Below are 18,075 nucleotides of genomic sequence, written 5' to 3' on the forward strand. Positions count from 1 at the left end.
TGTTACTAGTGTCACGCTGACTTCAAACACTTCTCCCCAGTAAGCATAGGCATTGCCATCAGCTATTCTCAGGAACAAATGTGGTCGTGTAATCCCAGGGCCTACAAGGAATGTGGCAGCAACTGAAACTAAATTATTTAACCATTTTCTGAACCAAAAACCAGAAAGCAAATAGCAGGGGTACTTTTGAGCAGATAATATTAGTGACCCAGAATTTTATCAATCCTCTGACCAAAATACATCTAGTTCCTTTTGACTTGAGAGTCCACTCACAAGGTTAATGTTTTCCTTATATATTCTAACACACTTGACATTGCTTTCTTCCGTAGTGTCTTGTGGTGATGAAAATGGTAGAAGCAGAGCAGAGTTTAAGGGAGAGGCCTCCCTGGTTAACCAGGTGTACTTTCCTCCTCTAGAGACAGGAAATAGGTATAGCTAAGCACAGATGAGGTTATTTGGTTGGGGTAGGAATTGTCTGAGAGAAGGACCCATATTCCTTTTCCTTGGGCAGGAAAGGATGTCCCTCTCCCCCAGCCTCAGGGTTGAGAGGCAGATGCCCTGGGGTAGGCATCTGCTGTGTCTTTGTGTCATACATCTGTTCCCCTTCAGCTGGGAATATCCCACCTCCACCAATTTTTCTTTGGGGAACTACCCTTTCCTACTCTCAGTCCACATGGTTAGAGTAGAGTTCACAGAACACTTGATACCAGGGGTTGGAGATGTGACCTGGACAATCAGGGTCAGATTGGCTCAGTGATTGGCTCATGTAACCAAAGTCAGGCAACCAAACATCAATCCTGGGATGTTTACTGGAATTCTCCAGAAGGAAACATTCTCTTTCTCTGGGATTGCTAAGCTCATAGGAAGGGACCCTGAAACTACTACCTTGAAGTCTGTCTAGGTGAGAGCCGAGATACAGAGGGATAGAGAGATAGTATCTTCCTGACATAATTTAAGCCCCAGGATCCAGCCATGCCTGAAACCAGCTGTATTTCTGGTCTTCCTATTTAGGGCCTCCAAAAATTAAATTATTTTACTTTGGCTTCTGTCACTTACAACTCAAAGGGCACTTACTCATAAAGCCCCTGTGTACTGGAGGAGGGAGAAATTAAAGGGGGAAATTGGCAGGCAAACCCCCTTCCCAAAAAAGGCTTCCAGACAAGGGCCCTCCACATCAGTATGGCCTAAACCATAACATTTTTTGTCCAGACCTTTCCTGACAAAGGCTCCAGGCCCTACTGACTTTGTAGTTTACTTCGACCACCAGTTGTTCAGTTGACTCTGAACTGGTCTTAACCTAGAGTTGGGATGTTAATTGACCCTAAAGTCTGGGATTTGGCCCTTGTTGACATTAAGCCTGACCCTTGGCTTACCACACGTTGGTGCCCCAAGACCAGGCCCTACTTGACCACAGAGATGAGAATAGGATGCCTGCTTCAATCTGACCACTGACCAAGAATAAAGAAATTGGGTATCAAAAGCTTTACCAACCCCAGTGTGTTTCCTGTTTGGGTTGCAAGCTCATTACCATCATGCAGCTTCCCCACCTTGTCACTGGCCCCCAATGCCCAAACCAGAAACTCAGCCTCCTTCCCATCTCCTTTGTCTCTGATCTCTTCTGACTAGTCACGAGCCCCACTCCACTTCCACAGAAATACTTGATGTGAAGAAACGTAACCAGATTCGAAATCCAAAGAAGTTCCTGTATTATAATTGCCAAATGAAAGAAAAGAGAGGTTCTTTAAATGCAGTTTTGAGCATCGTAAATTTTTTGAGATGGCAAGACAAAATTTTCTAAACCTTTTTTTTTTTTTTTAATTTAACTACTTGTGAAAACAAAACCTCTTGGCAGTGCTAACTCTGAAGAATTTGAAGCACTCGTCATTAAAACAGCGATTGTAGGTGGCCATGAGCCTGAAGCCTGACACGAAAGTTACATTCATGGTAGGAAATTCTCAGTCAGAGTTTTGACAATATTTCATTCCATTTTCCTTTTTTTTTTTTTTTAAAGATTTTATTTATTTACTTGACACACAGAGATCAGAAGTAGAGAGGCAGGCAGAGAGAGAAGAGGAACCAGGCTCCCCGCTGAGCAGAGAGCCCGATTCAGTGCTCAATCCCAGGACCCTGGGATCATGACCCGAGCCAAAGGCAGAGGCTTAACCCACTAAGCCACCCAGGAGCCCCTCCATTTTCCTTTTAAGTAAGTTTTCTCCTCTTTGTAATTTATTTTAAAATCAGAGTTACGTCATATGAAAGTGTGATGAATTTTTTTCACGAAGCTCCAGAGAGACAGGTCTAAAACCCCTCTAGTCCACTGCAGCTGCCATAGCGAAATTACCATCTTGGTAAAACTACTTTCTACCCTTGGTGGGTCTGATGTATCTCTTTAAAAAGTCTGACAACTAGGAATCCAGAAGCTTGGGTCATCGTTACTACCATCATTTTTCTAATCTAGACCCAGCACACTCAGCGTTTTCTCCCCTGTCCCCATCTCAGGATCCCACTGAAAGCCTGCAGCTAGCCCACTAGGAGAGTGAGAAACAAAACCATGTCAACCACGGAGTTTAATGTTGTTGCGTGTAGAATGGAGGTGCAATGCCTGTCTCTTCTCTACTTTTCAAACTGGTAAGGAGAGTAGCCTGATTATCTCTTGAATCATACTGACATATAGATATGCTCTCATATGCAAATTCTATGTGGAAGAAGTCCCATTTCCAAAACCCATGTGAGAACAAGATGATTTCCCTTTAGAAAAGTGACCGCACGGCACGTTAAAACACAAAATCTGAAGTCCTAGCAGATTGTAACTCCTTGGCAGATGTGTGCCAGAGAACAGAGAAGCTTAAAACTACATGTTCACTAGGGCACTTATCCCAGAGAAATGAAAGTTTACATCCTCAAAGAAACCTGTAGATGAGTATTCAGAGTGGCTTTAATAGCTCCAAGCCAGAAACAACTCAAATGTCCTCCAACAGGTGAATGGCTAATCAAATTCTAGTATATCCTTGCAGAAGAACACTACTCAGCAACAAACTGTCCATCTATGCAACAACCTGGGTGGGAGTCATGGGAATGATGCTTTGTGAAGAAAGCCAGCCTCAAGGGTCTGTGTGCCCTCTGAGCCTGTTGTTGGAACAGTCTCGAAATGACAAAACTAAGGAGAAAGAGAACAGATTAGAGACTGACAGGAGACAGATGTGGGGGGCTCTGGCTGTGAAGGGGTAGCATGAGGGAATTCCTATGTGGGGATGGAATGGGTCCATGTCTTAATTACAGTGGTGGTTATACCAGTCTATCCTGGGATAAGATAACACAGAAACATACCCGCAGGCACGTGCGCAAACACACACACACACACACACACACACACACACACACACACACTCAAGAACATGTAAAAACTGGTGCAGAATAAGATCAGTGGTCTAATCAACCATACTATATCCACGTCAGTCTCCTTTGATGCTGGACTACTGCTCTAGAAGATGTCACCACTGGGGGAGGCTGGGTAAAGGGTCCATGGAATCCTATGTACTTTTTTTTGCAACTTCCTGGGAGTCTATAATGATTTCCAAATACAAGGTTTTTGAAAACCCTAAACATTAGGGATTACTACAGAAGAATATAAATCAGAAAAGAAGGCTTCTCGCTAGACTCTGGGGTTCAGGTTACTTGTGCTTGACTAAGTATTGTTCAAGGGCACAAGTCCAAGTGCAAAGTGTCATGTGCCTTATGTACTTGTGAATTTGAGTTGTCTGTTCCCCCTAGAAAAGGTCAGGCTGCAGCTCGTCAACTGAAATGAGACATGGCTTTAATTCCTGGACTCTCAGTCCCCCTCCCCCCAGCCCCACAGTCATCCATTTGGTTGGAGACTAGAGGTCACTGATGGCAGAAGTACATCCCTCCTGTCTCACATCTCACCCTCCTGGCAGGGGCCATGGATCCTTTCAACAGAGTGGTCCTTCCAGGTATGTCCCCCTGTGTGCTTCTGTCTTTCCCTTGCTGGGTGTGGTACGCACTCAGGAGGCCATCCAGTGCCCCCATCATTGGCTTGAAAGGCAGCCCTTTCAAGGAAGCAGACAGAGCTCAGCTGTCCGTGCCCTGAGAATGGTTATGAATTGGGGCGGGAATTCTAGAGAATCATAACCAGCCCTGATTCCCATGCTTAGGGCCACTCAAACCACCTGGCTTTGAAGCCCCAGCTGGGGTGTCTGTGCAGCTTCTAGCAGAGCAGAGTTCAGGGAAGGAAAACAGATGGCTGAGTCTTTAGCGGAGGACAGGGGACAACATCCTCAGGCCAAGAATCCAGAGCTCTGGATGGGTTTCAGCATCCGCTGGGGGAAGCTCTGAGCCTCTGGAGGGATGCTGCCAGCCTCAATGGCACCTTTGGGAGGTTAGAAAAGTGTTCCCCTTTGGGGGGATGGTTATGGGTCCTCAGCCCACAGGTGGACGGTAAGTGGCATCTCCTGTGAGAGTATTCAGCTGGTTCAGGGAAAGGCGGATGGCCAGAGGAGAAGGTTGGAATGTAGGCTGGGACAGGCTGTGAAGAAGGGCAGAGGGCTGGGGGTTGTCGGTCAAGTGAGGCATACCCTAAAACCTAGACCTGAGGAAAATCTGGTTTTCTACTTAGTGGCCATAATTGACTGTGGTGGTTTTGAAACACAGCCATGGGTCCACTGACACTTCTCTTTTGGAGTAGTGTCTATGTCCTTAGGCTCCATGTCCTTCTTCTTGAAACTCTGAAGGTTTGGGACTATTTTGATGATTGGAGTACAGTGGAGGTGATTCTATATGACTTCTAAGGATAAGTGATGAAAGGCTGTACAGCTTCCACCTGGTTCTTCTGAGCCCTTGTCCTTGGAAAACTGAGCTGCCATGTAAGAAGTTCAATAATGCTGAGACCATTATGCTGTGAGCATCCCAATCCACATGGAGAAGCCAATGTAGATGCTTGGGTTGTCAGTTCCCACTAGGGCCAGTCTTTGGGTCATCCCAGCCTAGGTACCAGACAAATAAGTGAAGAAGGCTGCAGGTGGCCCCAGCCCCTGGCCATTGCAGTCTTCCCAGCTAGGGCCCCAGACATCATGGAGTAGAGAAAAATCATCCACACCGTGCTTCATCTGGGTTCTTGGCCCACAGGAGAGTTACATGGTTGTTATTGTCTTGTGGCACTCAGTTTGGGGTGGTTTGTTACACAGCAATAGATAACTGGAACTTTATCAATAACCTGAGTAAGCCAGAGGTCTTAACCTCAATACTTTCACTTGGACAAGGCATGAAGTAAGAATGTGAGAATGGGGCCTAGTGAGGGAGTGGTGGGGCCAGCAAAAACACTGTACCCAGCAGGGAGCACCCACCTGATGGCCCTGGGGTGGAGCCTTTGTGGTATCTGGATTAAACCAGTGTGAACTTGGTGAATGTGAATGAAGAGTTGGAGCACACCCCAAATTCCAACCAATGTCACCTGGCGTGATCCCAGGGAGGCCCAGCTATTATATGAGACTGTATTTTGTGACACAGAAGTCTCACCAATTCCCATTTAGAGAAACAAACTGGTAATCGCTTCAGCCATGAGGATAGGATAGAGCAGCCCCCACCCCGAGGCGTCACCCCACAGTACCTCCGGACCCTGTCCATCAGGGAGAAGTGGGTCCTCACCTCCCTTGCCTCTGGTTGCTGCCTCACCCACACATGCCTCTTCATGATGGGCGTGCCCTTGTCCTGTCACCCCTGACCCAGGCTCTTCACCAGCCTACCTACAACCCCCACCTCTGGGCCTCTAGGCCTCCATACCTCCACATGTGTCCCCATGATCTAGCACAGTATCTACACATAGTAGGTACTTGGTATATGAGTAGAAGCCTTAAAAACACAAAATCACTATCATACAATTCTAGAGGCTAGAAGTCTGAAATCAAGGTGTTGTCAGGGCTGTGCTCCCTCTGACAGCTTGAAGGGAGATTCCTTCCTTGCTTCCTCTAGCTTCTGGTAGTTGCCAGCAATCTCTGGCATTCCTTGACTTGTAGACACGCCACTCCAGTCTTGGCCTACACCACCACATGGCCATCCTCTCCCTCTGTGTCTTCATGTTGTCTTCCCTTGGTGCACAGCTATCTCTGTGTCCAATTTACCTTTTTACTAAGGGCACCAGTCATACTGGATTACCCTAATGACACATCTTCATTAATTATGTGAACAATGGCCCTATTTTCAAATAAGGTCACATTCTGAGGTACTGGGTGTCAGGACTTCACATATGTTTGTGGGGGGCAAAATTCAACCTATAACAGTTTAGATAACACAAGTCCAGCCCTGAGATAAGAATCTTCTCCCAGGATGCTGATCAAAAGCCTTCTGAGACAGCAGGATAAGGATGAGAACCCAGTCTGGGGGGTTCACTAGGTGGCCAGTGGAGGTACCCCAATGCTTTAGCTACCCCATAAGCTTATCATCCCATGTTAAGGTGCCCCCTTTTATTGCCTTTCAGCACATCTCTTCATAGGGCAGCACTCACTACCATATGTCATTATTTTCTTCACTATAAGCTCCAACAGGGGCAGGGTCCTTATACCTTGTTAACTCTTATATCCCCAATTCCCAGCACAGTGTGTCAATAAATTGATTGAGTGCGTACATGAACGAATAAATGAATAGGGACTTGTTGGAGGGAAAAGAGATTTCAGGAAGTTCCCTTTGAACCACTGTGCAGGGACAGAGACTGAAATCGAGGGGACCAAGGAGGTGGGTGCAGCCATAGGCTGGTGCATAGAAAGCATCTGGAAATTGATTCATGGAGGTTTCAACCTGAAAACAAAATTGCTGCCCATATGCCCCAGGATGGGAAATGTAGAACAGCGTGAAAGCAGGCAGTGGCCTTCCCCTGGCTCCCTCCTTTCAAAGTGTGTGATGATGAAAGATGACCCAGTGAGGCTTGTTCACCCACACCTTTCCAGACCTATCTTGCCCATTATATCCTTCCTTTCCAGTCTGCAGCCAAGGTGAGCAGGGATAGGGAGAGCAGAGCAGACATGTACTCAGCAAACCCTCTTGCAAGAGCTAAGATAATAAATGGGCCAGTGGGTGCTAAAACCAGTGCTTTTGCCACTACCCTGTGGTCCTTTCCAGAGGAAGACCACCCCACACTTCCCGGTATACTCCCTGAGACAACAGATCCTTGTCCATCCCACAGGCCCTGTTTGCCTGTGGCTGTAGGATGGGGCTGGTCTTCCCACCCAGGACTGGGCTCTGTGGAGATAAGAGGGTGGGGACTGTTGGGCTGGGTTGGACTGAGTGGCATTTAGGGATGGGAACAACTCTTATGCTGGCCAAGGCCCAGCTGGGGAGGGACCCCAGGTGACCATAGCGCTCAGGAACCTTTCTCGTAGATTCAGAGTGAGGATAATCTGCAGACAGCCAATGAAGGTTGATAAGGCCCTGGGATGAGACAGCCTTAGACATGGCCCCTGAGCCCCAGTGGCCTACCTTGTTCACCACATGTTTACCCAGCCTTGGGCAGAGGGTTGGGGAAGGGAGGAAGAGAAGAAGGAGGAGAGGGCAGGTACAGAGGCTGAATGCTTGGGTTCTTAAGTCAGACTGCCTGGGCTTACACTGTGGCTCTCACTGTGGTGCTGCCATCAGCACACTTGCCGTGTCCTCTTATACTGGCTTTTTGCAATTCCTTCTTTTGGTATCAGTTGGCTGTGATCACAATAATGCTGCATAACAACAATAAAACCACTGAACCTTGGTGGCACCCAACAATACATGTTAAATTAACTCTGTGGCTCTTCTGGGCCCTCTCGGTCTGGTGGGGGTGGGCTGATGTAGGCTGGCTGGCCCACTCCATGTGTCTCTCCCCTCCTTCAACAACCAGCAGGCCAGCCTGGGCTTGCCGTTTTCAGGGAGAAGGCAGAAACACAGGCACACAAGACCAGCCAGGCAAGGGAAGTACCCCTCCAGCCTCTGCTGCCTGTTCATTTGCTAACATCCTATGGGCCAACCAATCACAAGTCACATGACCAAGTACAGCGTCAGGAGCCAGGGACGTCTGCTCTGCCCATGGAGGTAGGGGGATGAGAGCAAATACATGGGAATAATAAGCAGATCCACCACACATCCTCTCCACGCTGTGAGTTCCGGTGGGATGCTTATTGACTGCTGGATTTCTAGTCCCTGTCATAGGGCTGGACACAGCCTAGGTTCTCAATAAATGATAATAATGAGAGCTAATATATGAGAGCCCTTAATTGTAAGCTAAGAGGACCTACGGTGTGCCCGGCACTGTGCTAACAGCTTTATTTCTATGTTCTCATTTAAATGTCTTACTGTGATGTAGGTCTCGATAGTCCCATTTTACAGATGAGAGCACAGAGATCTAAGGAAGCTAAGTGAATGGCCCCAGGTCACATGACTGTGTAAGTGAGGATCAGAACACAGTCTAGACAGCCTGGCCTCAGATCTGAGCTCCTACAAACTATAAAATGAGCCCGAGGGGGAGATGCCGAGCTTAGCTGTGGCAGGTGGCAGTGGCATGGTAGAGAAGGCATACTTGCCCTAGATTTGAAGAATGGAGTCAGGTTAGGGAGTGCATTCCAGACACAGGGAAGGGTATATGCAAAGGCACCAAATTTCTGACTGAGATATGTGGGAAATGAGGCTGGCTGGAGAGATGAGCGGGGTTGATCAAGTGACAGAAATTGCTCATTCTCTCCTCTTTGTGCTGTAACAATTTTGGGGTGGGCACGAGCATAGACACCAACTTACCTACATTTGTCAGCCTTCCTTGCAGCTAGGTAGGTACAGTGAAGCAACTATTTTCAGATAATGGGACAAGAGTGCAAGTTCTAAGTGAAACTTTGAGATTGTGTCCTTAAAGGAAGACAAGGGCCCTGCTCTACTTTTCTCTTGTTCCCCTGACTAGAATGCAGATGGGACAGCTGAGCCGTCTCAGAGCCTGAGGTGCTTGCTGCATATTGAGAACAAATGGCAGAATAAGATAGCAAAGAGCCCAGATTCCCAATCCCATCAAGTCATAAATTGGAACAAACTTGGCCTGAAAGAGAAATAAACTTCTCATTTGCTTAAGCCATTCTAGCTTGGGGGTCAAAGGCAGTTATAGCGCCTTTGATCCTAACTAGAGTGTCATGCAACTTCATTGTACCCTGCAGAGGAGTTTACTTCTAGCCCCAGAGCAGGGGATCCAAAGGCTTAGAGGCACCAGGCCAGCCATGCCGATGAGTAAAGCACACTTGGTACTGCTTTTCCCCAAGAAATATCTGCTTTCCTGTTTGAAATACAGGATCCTCTTCACCTAGCTTTAACTTTTTCCAGTTTTGCAAGACAAGGCCATAAGAAATCTTTCTCTGTTCTCAGTTCTACTCTAAGAGGAACAGCTAGTGCCACCTCATTGTCAGGGACAGTAGGGAGTGGTGGGGACTGTAGTGAATTGGAAAGCAGATGCCTCCGTCAAGGGGCAGCTGCTAATGCAGCCTCTCCTAGTGGCTGCCTCGGGGACCATGAGCTCCCCTGGCCAGATACCTCAGTTTTTCAAATTTAATAATCTGGGTATTTAAATCTAGCACCGTCTGTGTTGTGGAGGAGCACAGAGCCCCCCCGAGAGAGCAGCCAAGCACAGAGGCTTCACAGGATAAGAGCGCGGGTTTGGTGGACAGTCCCGCAGCTCCACAGCTCCTCCAAACAGCAGCCCGAGGCCAGTGCACATGAGGCCACTGGGGACCAAAATGATGTGCGACAAATTGCAGGGAGTCCGGACCCTCCCTGTCTTGAGCTTCACCCTTACAAGGAGGAGGAACCACAAGGCATTTATTTTCCAAGCTCCTGGCATAATCTTTACAGGTGTTACATAAATATTCAGGAAAATCACATACATTGTGTTCCTTTAAAGAGAGAGTGAGAACCCTTCGTGGGCTAAACGTTGCAGTTTACAACCTCAACTCCAGTGACTGGAAAGCATGATAGAATTTAGAAAAAGGACCTTGTGGGGAGAGAATTGTGTGGAGAACCGACTACAGAATGAGAGACAGGCTCAGTGTCCCAGGCTGGTAGGAGACAAGGTGGTGACCGTGGGCACAGAGAGGACCTACAGGTCAGGGCCCCCGGCTGCTGCCAGCGGGGAAGAGGACCTGCCTGCAGGCATCGGGCTGTGCCTCTCTGGGAGGCACTCTGGCTGGCCCTGTGTTGCGGGCTTGGGAAGGTTCAGGACATGCTCTCTCAGGAGCCTCCTCCCAGAAGCACCACCGCAGCGTCAACAGCAGCCCATCTGGAAGCTACCCAGGAGCTCGTCGCGGGTGAGGGCGCAGTTCCCACGGTGTGGTTCCCACAGGGCGAGGCACAGGTCCCGGGGGCCTGAAGGACAGTTGTAGATGGTGCACAGAAAACATTTTCTTTTCAGTAGTTCGGTCCGTATTTTCCCGTACCTTTGGGAAGTGGGACTGGCATGTCAAAACTGCGGTCTCGTGGGTATTATTGTTCAGGATCAGGCAAGTAAAAGCAGTGAGCCACCTAAGGTGAACTTAGGGAAACTGTCAAGTAAATAACCCCCTGAACGGGTGTGAGTGGACCTGGGAGAAACAGTGAAAGTGAGGCTCGAAGGATAGGGCTCACTGGCCTTCCGGGTTCCAGTCCAGCCAACCATCTTTCCTTGCTTTTGGTTGTTTTGTGTAGGCTGGATGCTGGCTCGGTGTCTGTGCTCAGATAGGTCACTGACTGCGCACAAGTCAGCGTGCTCAGTCTTTTTTGTCCTCATTTGAGGATAAGAAAGCCTAAATGTCAAGTACTGGCCCAGACACTGACTCAAAGCCAGTGTCTGGCTGTTCGGGACAGTGTGACGGGGACCGTTCTTCTGTGAACAGCTCCAAGAGGCTGGGCTGGAGGATGTCTGGCTGGGCTTAGGGGCTGAGCTGGGCCCTTCAGGGAAGAACAACACTAAATGAGGTATTGAGCACTTACCAGAGTTGTTCTGAGGACCCTTGCGGGGACAGCCAGACTTTGTTTTGCTTTTCAGTGTAAAATGTGTTTTTGTTTTTCAAGGAAATATATGGTCATTCCAAAAATTCAAAAAGAAGGAAGGAAACACGCACATAATCCCACCAGAGCTGATCACCATTAATGATAGCCAGATATTTTGGTCCAGGTTCATAATCTCAGAATTTAGTGGAAAGCATCTTCCTTCCTAGGAAAAATGTCCCTCCATATGTCCCGCTTCTCTGGTACCCCATCAGGCTGCCTCCCAAACATTAACAAAACTTGACAGGTCCAAGGACTTTTCCTCACTCAGAGATTGTTCTGGTTTCTACTTCTCGATTTCTGGTGTTCCCTGCTGTCATGCTCTGTTGTCGCTCCTCCCTTCATGCTGTCCTAACCCATCGGTCCATGCCGCAAGGCTATACAGAGCTTGGCCTGACAGCTTCGGCATTGAGAACACCTGACTTTCCAGTGCCTTCTGAAGAGGGCGATGCTCCTAGCCCAGCTCAGAACAAAATACACAGTGTTTCTGGTAAAGAGATTAGGAACATAAAAAGGAGCAAGTGTCTGGGCATGGGAGCTAATTGCTTGCGAGGCCTCGCCCACCATGGGCCCTGCGGCTCACCCCACACTTGACTCCGGACCGCAGGTCCCAGAGGCTGTGGATGAAAGAGCAGAGAGGATGAATTCCAGCATCTTGATTTCAGCCCACAGCTTGGACAGCTGCTGAAGCAGGCCCCTGACTCCACCAGGGGAAGGCAGCCCAGCCATCTGGTTGGTGGGAGTCAGGGGCACGATTAGCTGCTTCTAAATGCCGTGCTTAAACCAGGTTCTCTGGCTTTGAAGATGATTCCTGTAGGACCAAATAGTTCATTTCCTTGAGGGGAAACACTGTCAGGTTTAAAAGCCATCATTCTCCAGGGAGGCCGGGTGGCTCTCTACTGGTCTGTAAACACTGTGAAGGAGGGGCTTGGTTTCTGTTCTAACAGCTCCTTGAGATTTACACTTAATGGGAGCAGGGTGGCACAGGAAACAGATGGGCAGTGGGGCCATCTACGGCCCCCAGACAATTTGGTCTCGTCATCTTTTGATTGTCATGTGTGCGGTTTTTTTTCAACCAATGCAGCTGTGCTCTCTCCTGCTTAACTACTGTTCTTTCAATCAGGGCGCACCGTGCTCAGCCCTGGCACTGCGCCTCCAGAGAACACCCTTCCATGTGCCATGCATTTATTGAGCAGCTACTGTGTGCCAGACGGTGTGAACCAAACAAAGCCCTGGAATCCAGAGGATAGAAGTGTGGGCTCTGGACCAAGCCTGCGTGGGCCCTGAGTTCAGTCCTGGCCCTGCCCCTTACTCTCCATGTCCTGGGCACTAAAATGTCAGGCCTGATCTGTAGCAGCAAGATAATGATGGCGTCTGTCGACAGGGTTATGGTGAGGATCAAATATGGTGTTGCAAATGCAGCCTGACTGTTTGTATTTGCTCCATGAGTATGGACTATGATGGCATCGTCCCTGCCTTCCATGGGATGTAAGTCTAGAAGGGATGACAACAAACCAATGCACTTGCAAATGTGTGGAACAGACTGGAGGAAGGGGCACCCAGCTTAGACAAGGGCTCAGGAAGGCCCTTTCTGAGAAAGCTGCTTGCAGGAGTGGGTGATGCTGCTGGCGATGTGGGCAGGCCTTGCCGCCTGGGGAAAGAGATCCAGATTGCCTACAAATACCAGGGAACACTGGGGGTGCCTTGTGCAAGGAAGTGACAGCATCCGACTTCTCGATCCCTGTCTATTTGGACACTAGACCATAGGGAAACGTGTTCATTTTCTATTACCACAAACTCAGCGGCTTCAAACAATACAAGTGTCCTCTCTTACAGTTCTCGAAGTTGGAAGTTCTAACATCAAGGTGTCAGCAGGGCCACATTCCTCCTGGAGGCTCTAGGGAAAAACTTCTCCCTGCCTTTTCTAGTTTCTAGAGGCGCCCATCTTCATCAGCTCCCGGGTATGTTCACTGCCACCTCTGTCCCCATTGTCACATTTCTTTCTCTGACTCCAATCCTGTCTCTTATAAGGCCCCTGGTAATGACATTGGGCCCACCGATAATCCAGAATAATATGCCCATTTCAAGACTCTTATCCTAATCATACCTACAAAGGTTTTGGTGTGTGCATGTCTGGTTTGTTTTTGTTTTTGTTTTTGCCATATGAAACAAAATTTTCACAAGTCCTGGGGATTAGGACATAGACATTATGGAGCTCATTGCAGGAGACTCTTATTCTGTCTAACACAGGGAGCAGGAATGGAAAAGAGGAGACTGGATAGGAGGCTGCTGTGATCATACATGCGAGAGAGGACGGTAGGCTGGACACGGTGGGGAGCAGTGGAAGTGGAGAGAAGCAAGTGGAATTAGAAAGATTTATTGGTTGCCTGGCAGAGGGAAAATGGGAGATTGAGTAGTGTTCTGGCTCTTAAAGCTTTCTTCTGGAATTGACATATTAAAATCACTTCTGCTCACAAGTGACATGGGCACGCTGACTTTAAGGTAGTGGGGAAATGCAGTCATGCTATGTGCCCCACAGGAAGAGAAACAGAGTGTGTGTGACTGCTACATCTGTTGTAGAGACCCTGAAGCTAAGGGCCATCTAAGGCAGCATTCATCCAGCTGGCTTCTCTTGCTCCTTGAAATAAAATCCCAGCTTCCTACAGTGACTTCATATTAGTTAACGATAGCCAAAATAGTGCTGTGAAACAATCCCTTTCCACCAATCCAGTGGCTTAAAACCATCAGTGTGTGTGTGTGTGTGTGTGTGTGTGTGTGTGTGTGTGTGTTTCTTTCATACATCTTTGGGTTGGCTAGAGTTTGGCTGAGGTTGGGTGGGCTTGGCCCAGGCTCTAGGTTAGGTCTGGGCCTGCTCCAGGTGTCTCTTATCCTCCTTGAAGCAGTGGGCTGGCAGAAGCCCAAGACAGCAAGCCCCTCCATGAAAGCGTCTATCAAGTCTCTGCTATGTCCTATGTGCTAACATCTCATTCATCAAAACAACTCCCCTGGGCAAGCCCAAAGTCAAGAGTCAGGGAAGTTCATGGACAGATGCAAATACCATACAGGGGAGTGAAGACTTAGGACCAATCTGCCCCACGTCCACAGGCTAACTTCTCTAACCCCATGTCTAGTCCTCTATCCATCCACTGATCCAAACATCCAAGTGCTCACTAAGCACCGACCACACTCATTTCATGTCAAAGTCATTCCTATCGCAGGGCCTTTGCACAAGCTGCTCCTTCTACCTTGAACTCTCTTCCACAGATCCTTTCATGGCTGCTACATCTAAAAACCCAGGACTTAACTAAAATGTTACTTCTAATATATGGCCTCACCAGACCACAGTGCTTAAAACAACTCTCTCTCCCCCCATCTCACCCACTCCCAAGCACCCCCATCATGTCACCCAGCTGAATTTTTTTTCTTAGTACTACAACCTCAAATGATCCCATATATGTATTGGTTTATTTGTTTATTGCCAGCCGCCTCCCCAGAACCCACAATGCATGATGGCAGGGATCTTGCTCACTGTTGGGCTCCCTAGTGCCCTACACATATTTAAAAAATGTGCATCGAAGGAATTTCAGCAATGCCAGGAAGGAGCAGGAGGGAGGGATGTGGGCAAAGAGATTGAAAGGGTGATGAGTAAATTGCAGACAGTGATATTTTTTAATTCTGACCCCAGAAGTGCATTTCTTCATCTTGAAAGTGAGAATGAATGAATAGACTCTTTCATTCAGGCAACACGTATTTATGACATGCTTGCAATGATGCAGGCTCTGTACCAGGGGAACCTCTTTCCCCCTAGGTTACCCGTGACTTAGCAGCAAGACAGAATGGCAAAGATTTACAAATGCTGCACAGAAAACAAGTGCAGGAGATTGTGAGTGTGCAAGTGTTACTGCTTCCCACATACAGGCTTCATTCATTCACTTATTCATACATTCAGCATATGTGAACACCTACTATGACCATAGTGTGTTCTATATTAAGCACTGTGGACATAGAGATGCATCAGATTTCCAATGGTAACCACCGTGTTACAAAGTCAACTTTCGAACACTGGGGAATGCCTCTCAGAAAGGGTGGGCCATGTGACATGCACCCTGATGGGTGAGTCAGAGTTCACCAGGTAGAAAGGAGGAACTTCAGACACTAGAATGCAGGATATAGAAGAGAAAGTACTGGTTTTGAGACCATGAGAAAAGGGGGTCATCATTTTCTAAGGAAAACTCATGCTAGAAAAAAGGGCTATTTAAAATAAATGGAGGGGTGCCTGGGTGGCTTAGTCAGTTAAGCCTCTGCCTTCAGCTCAGGTCATGATCTCAGGGTCCTGGGATTGAGTCCTACATCAGGCTCCGTGCTCAGTGGGGAGCCTGCTTCTGACCTCTACCTGCTGCTCCCCCTGCTTGTGCGCGCTCTCTCTGACAAATAAATAAATACAATCTTTTAAAAAATAAAATAAAATAAGTGGAGTCCAAAATGTGAAAAAAAAAAATCTGAAAGAAAAAAAAAAGATAGTTTGGGACTTTGTCTTGAAGAAAAGAAATGAAAAATTAAGAAAATAAATTCATCTAATAGTGAACAAATGTTGTTACATTGACAGTTATTTTAATTCATTTTTTATTAAGATTTTGTTTTTGTTTTTGAGAGAGAGAGAGAGGAAGCTCAGAAGGAGAGTGAGAGGGAGAAGCAGACTCCCCAGTGAGCAGAGCGCCCAGTGTGGAACTTGATCCCGGGACCCTGAGATGGTGACCAAAAGAGATTGTGAGCCAAAGGCAAACACTTAACAGAGTCACCTAGGCACCCCAACAGTTGTTTTAATTCTTAAAGGAAACCAACATGGAATTCAACAATCCAACATTGATTTTGAGAAAGATGTGATTTTTCTGGCCTGGCCAAGTTCACCACACCCTTCACTTTGCATTTGATTTCAGAGCACAGGCCGCTGGGGAGGTAGGTTCCCCTGGGGCCTCTCTTTCCCTCTGGCTTGTTGAAGCATTCTTTTGAAGCTGCTCTGTCTCAGCATTTTCCTTATCATGTTTCTCTTTGTGGATGGTTGTCCACTCTCCTTCTCCGCCAGACCCCAGTTGCCCAGGACGGAGCTGGACTGTGTGAGATTCTCTGATGCCACAGTCCTCAACGTCATGGCCTCCTGTGTCCTTTGCCAGACTTGTCTTTTTATTTTGTTCCTGGTTTGCACCACATCATCAGAATGCTTGCCAGCCAACTCACAGAGATGAGCAAGATTACCAGTAGACTTGTTGGGGACCAGGGGGTGAGTCAAGGCAGGTAGGGCACCTGTTTGGGGTGGATGTGATGCCTGGTCTGCTTCCCTGTGCCTCAATATAGGGACTTGCACAGGCAAACCCTCGTATATGCTGTCTGCAGCTTAAGGCATGAGGGAAAGGACACGGGCAGAGGCTGGGAATGGACAGAGGGGAGCTCTGGCAATCTCATATGCCTGCTTTTTCCTGAGGGTAACAGGAGCCCTGGAGAGTCTAAACAGGGTAAGCCATGTCAGATTAGACTTCAGAAACCTCCTCCTCTGAGACAAACCAATTTGCTTGGAGGGTGCAGGGAGGGGCCTGGAGTCCCAGCCAGACCGGGACTCTCCAGAGTTGCCCTCCCCTGTGGCTGCCAGTAGCCCAGGAGACCTCCCTCCTGCAGCCTCAGGTCCCTCTTTTGTATGAGTTATATTTGAAGGACAGATGCCCACCCTCAGCTGAGAAGGGGTTCTTCTGGAATCAGGGATTGTCAAAGTAGGAGATACAGAGAAGTTAGAAAGGGGGTGGATTATTTCAGATAGGGTGGCCACAGAAGCCTCTGTGAGGAGTACTCCTTAAACAGGAAACCAGAAGGTCGAGAAGGGGCCAGTCAGGCAATGCATATGTGGAAGGAGCTCCCGGCAGAGAGAAGAGCATGTGCAAAGGTCCTGAGGCAGGAAGGGGCTTCACTGGTTCAAGAGACAGACTGCAGATCAGTACACTTCATGCAAGAAGGGGATGGGCTAGGGTAAAGCTGGAGAAAAGACATGGGCTGGAGCAGCAGGCCCAAGAATTTGGTCCTAAGTTTAAGTCATTGATGGCCTTTAATTAGGGGAGTAGTATGATTCCATCTGATTTGTGTCTTTGTAGGATTCCACTAGCTAGAGGTGGGCAGAGGGGAGCAAGGAGACAGGAGGTTGTGGCTAGAATCCAAGTGGGACCAGATAGTTGCTTGACCTGGGGTGGTAGCAGTGGAAATGGAAAAGATGTGAGGTATAGTTTAGAGGGTCCCCCAGCTGGACTTTCTGACGTCTGCTCAAAAATCTGTCCACATCTCCCTCCATCTCTCACCTCTGAGGCAACCAAGTGTGCTGAAAACAGCTTGGGTTTCCAAGTGGCCTGGGTTACACTTACTCCAGAGTGTCACCTGTCCTTCCGCCTTTCTGAAACTTGGGTCGTTTTTGTTTTGTTTTTTAAGTTTTTATTTATTTATTTGAGAGATAGACACAGAGATAGTGAGGAAGAGTACAAGTGGAGATGGGAGCTTTTGTCAGAGCAGAGAGGAAACCACGGAGGCAGAACGTGTGATAAAGAACGCATTGGTTATCAAAGCAGGCGGAGTAATCAAAACAGGAATTAGGGCAAGAGCATGCCAGTTGGTTAGAGGATGGAAGAGATGGGATAATCTTTGGTGTCTGTCTTTTGGGAAGAGTTCTGAACGGGGCTTAGAAGGGATCTAATGGACAGGGCTGGGTTAGGCTTTGACCACTTTGCCTGAAGCAGAGGGAAGGAGCCCCCCCTCCCAGCCTCAGGTCAGGGGACGCCTCTACCTGCGGCGAAGATGAGTTGAAAGGACTGAGATGCCATTGGCTGCATGGGAAGTGGGCGAAGATGAAACTGGACCTGTGTACAGAAACATGCGGTGTGGGGCAGGGCCCGCCCCTCCTGGAGGAACCATCAGCTGGCTATCCGGGGAGACTGGTCATCACACAGGCTCAAATTGTAAAACTGTGTCTAGAGGTTCTAGTTCAGTGTATCTGTAAGGATGTTCATCACAGTG

The 18,075-nt window shown here is 48.1% G+C and overlaps 1 protein-coding gene across 1 annotated transcript in view; it reads left to right on the forward strand.

Moving 5' to 3' along the window:
• BNIP1 (BCL2 interacting protein 1) overlaps positions 1-18,075 on the forward strand; it is a 142,762-nt gene that overhangs the window by 21,798 nt on the left and 102,889 nt on the right. The window contains exon 7 of the transcript XR_009353865.1: positions 2,500-2,628. The gene's annotated coding sequence lies outside the window, so the exon portion shown is untranslated. The remainder of the gene's footprint in view (positions 1-2,499; positions 2,629-18,075) is intronic.

The sequence above is a fragment of the Mustela lutreola genome, chromosome 5 (genome assembly GCF_030435805.1).
Source record: "Mustela lutreola isolate mMusLut2 chromosome 5, mMusLut2.pri, whole genome shotgun sequence".
NCBI lineage: Eukaryota > Metazoa > Chordata > Mammalia > Carnivora > Mustelidae > Mustela > Mustela lutreola.